Source organism: Ursus americanus, chromosome 4, assembly GCF_024610735.1.
Source record: "Ursus americanus isolate L20-20 chromosome 4, mUrsAme1.1.p, whole genome shotgun sequence".
Lineage (NCBI taxonomy): Eukaryota > Metazoa > Chordata > Mammalia > Carnivora > Ursidae > Ursus > Ursus americanus.
Genome location: NC_142130.1, coordinates 6177377 through 6179436, shown reverse-complemented (window position 1 = coordinate 6179436; position 2060 = coordinate 6177377). Strand labels below are relative to the sequence as shown.

At 61.1% G+C, this 2060-nt stretch overlaps 1 pseudogene; it reads right to left on the bottom strand.

The window, feature by feature from the left end:
* Nucleotides 1-460: 460 nt before the first annotated feature.
* On the bottom strand, nucleotides 461-1730 carry LOC148110194 (vasopressin V1b receptor pseudogene; annotated as a pseudogene).
* Between the last annotated feature and the right edge of the window lie 330 nt (nucleotides 1731-2060).

Sequence of the window (2060 nt, the reverse complement as noted above, 5' to 3'; positions counted from 1 at the left end):
GACAGAGAAAGAGGATCCTTCTCACAGGTTCTCACTTCTCCCCCCTCCTGGTTGCACTGGGTGTGCTAGTCGGGTTAGGATGGGGACAAACAGTCAAGGCGGGAGAGTAGCCAGAGTCTCTGCCACCTGCAGACCCACAGACAGGAACACCCTCAGCCCGCCTGAGATCTGGGGCACCACACCCACCACAGGCGTGGGCCCCCAGGCACCCTGTGAATGCACAGGATCAGGGAAGCGAGGCTTTGACTCTCCCTGATTCCCAAGGTGGGAGCTTGGGAGCAAACGAGGGTCTGCCCGCACACCAGAGGCACCTGTAATACCACGGGTAGGACGGCCATTCTGGCCCCCTCACCCTGCCTCAAAATGGGCTCCCTCTAACTCCAACCCTGGCCCTCCCAGCTTTTACACCCATTGCTGAGATGAGCAGAGCTCCTCCACCAGCCCCGCAGGCGAGTGTTCCCTAAAAGGCGATGGCCTCAGTGGAGGCCTCACCATCCGCCTGCACCGAGTCCTTCGGCGAGCCTTCGGGCCCAGGGTCCCCGCTGAGTCTGGGGCTGAGGGTGAGGGTGGGCAGGCCGCTGGAGCAGGTCAGCAGGGTGGTGCGGCAGCTCGAGGGGCTGTCGCTGGAGTGCCATGAGCGGGGCTGGGGCCGGGGTCCCCCGCAGCAGGCCAGGTGGCGCAGGGGGCGTGGCCGCAGGCGGCTGTTGAAGCCCATGTAGACCCAGGGGTTGCAACAGCTGCTGAGGCTGCCCAGGAGCATGGAGATGGTGAAGGCCACGTCGGTGGAATCTTCATCAGGGGCATTCTTGTCCCACACAGACCACATGTGGACGCTGAAGAAGGGTGCCCAGCAGGCGATGTAGGCCAGCACGATGACAAAAGTCATTTTCCCGGTTTGGATCTTGGCCCTGGAGATGGTGCTGATGCTGCTGACACGGGACGGCAGCCCCCGCATGGCTGCAGCTGGGCCAGAAAGTGAGGTCCTGTACCAAGTCCTCCAGCCCCTTCCTTCCACCTTCCGGGCCTGTGTCTTGACTTTTAGGTTCTTACAGATCTCGTGGTAGATGAGGCTGTAGCAGGCCGTGAGCATGGCCATGGGCAGGACAAAGATGGCCAGGGTGGTCCACGTGATATAGACCTGAGGCCCCCAGGGGATGCGGAAGTCTGCCCAGCAGTCCAGCACTCCAGTGCCCTGGATCACCTCCCACAAAGAAAAGATGAAGACTTGAGGCAGGCTGAGGATGGCAGCCAGCAGCCAGGGAGCAGCGATGAGCCAGTAGGTGGACAGGCTGGGCTGCTGAAGGCTGCGCAGGGGGCGGCAAACAGCCAGGTAGTGGTCCAGCGTCATGGCCAGCAGCATGTAGGTGGTGGCAAACATGCTAAGCACCTGCAGATACTTGACGGCCCGGCAGAGGAGGTCAGGGCTCTGGAAGTGGTAGGTGATGTCCCACAGCAGCTGTGGCAGCACCTGGAAGAGTGCCCATGCCCAGGTCAGTCAGGGCCAGGTGCAGAACAAACAGGTGCATGTGGGAGCGCTTATGGCTGGGCTGCCCCGGGGTCAGTAGCACAGTCAGATTGCCCCATGTCGCCAGCACCAGGACGGTGCCCAGGACTCTGATCTCTACCTTGGCCAGCTCCTCATCCCGGCCCAGCCAGGGTGTGGTGGCACTGGGTGCAGAGAAGGGGCCCAGAGGAGTGGGGTTGGCAGCCCAGGCAGGCCCATAATCCATGGCTGACTTTGCTGGGAGGGAAGGGAAGGAGGCCGAGAGAGGGATGGACAGTGTGGGGGCAAGTGGAGAGGTTTGATGGGTGAAATGGAGGGAAAAGGGCAAGGTTTCAGATGGGGAGAAGGGGGGAATGACAGGGAGAAGGTGAAAATAGGTAGGAATAGAGAGGAGGAGAGAGAAAGAGATAAGGAAGGAAGAGATGCTGATCCCACAATGCGGAGGGAAGCTTAGGAGCGAAGAGAAAGACGGCTCAGGGAGGAGGACAGGGTGTCAGGAAAAGAAGAATGGTTGAGGCTGTGCAGGGTGAGGCTTCTGGAAGGGAAGGAGGCCTGG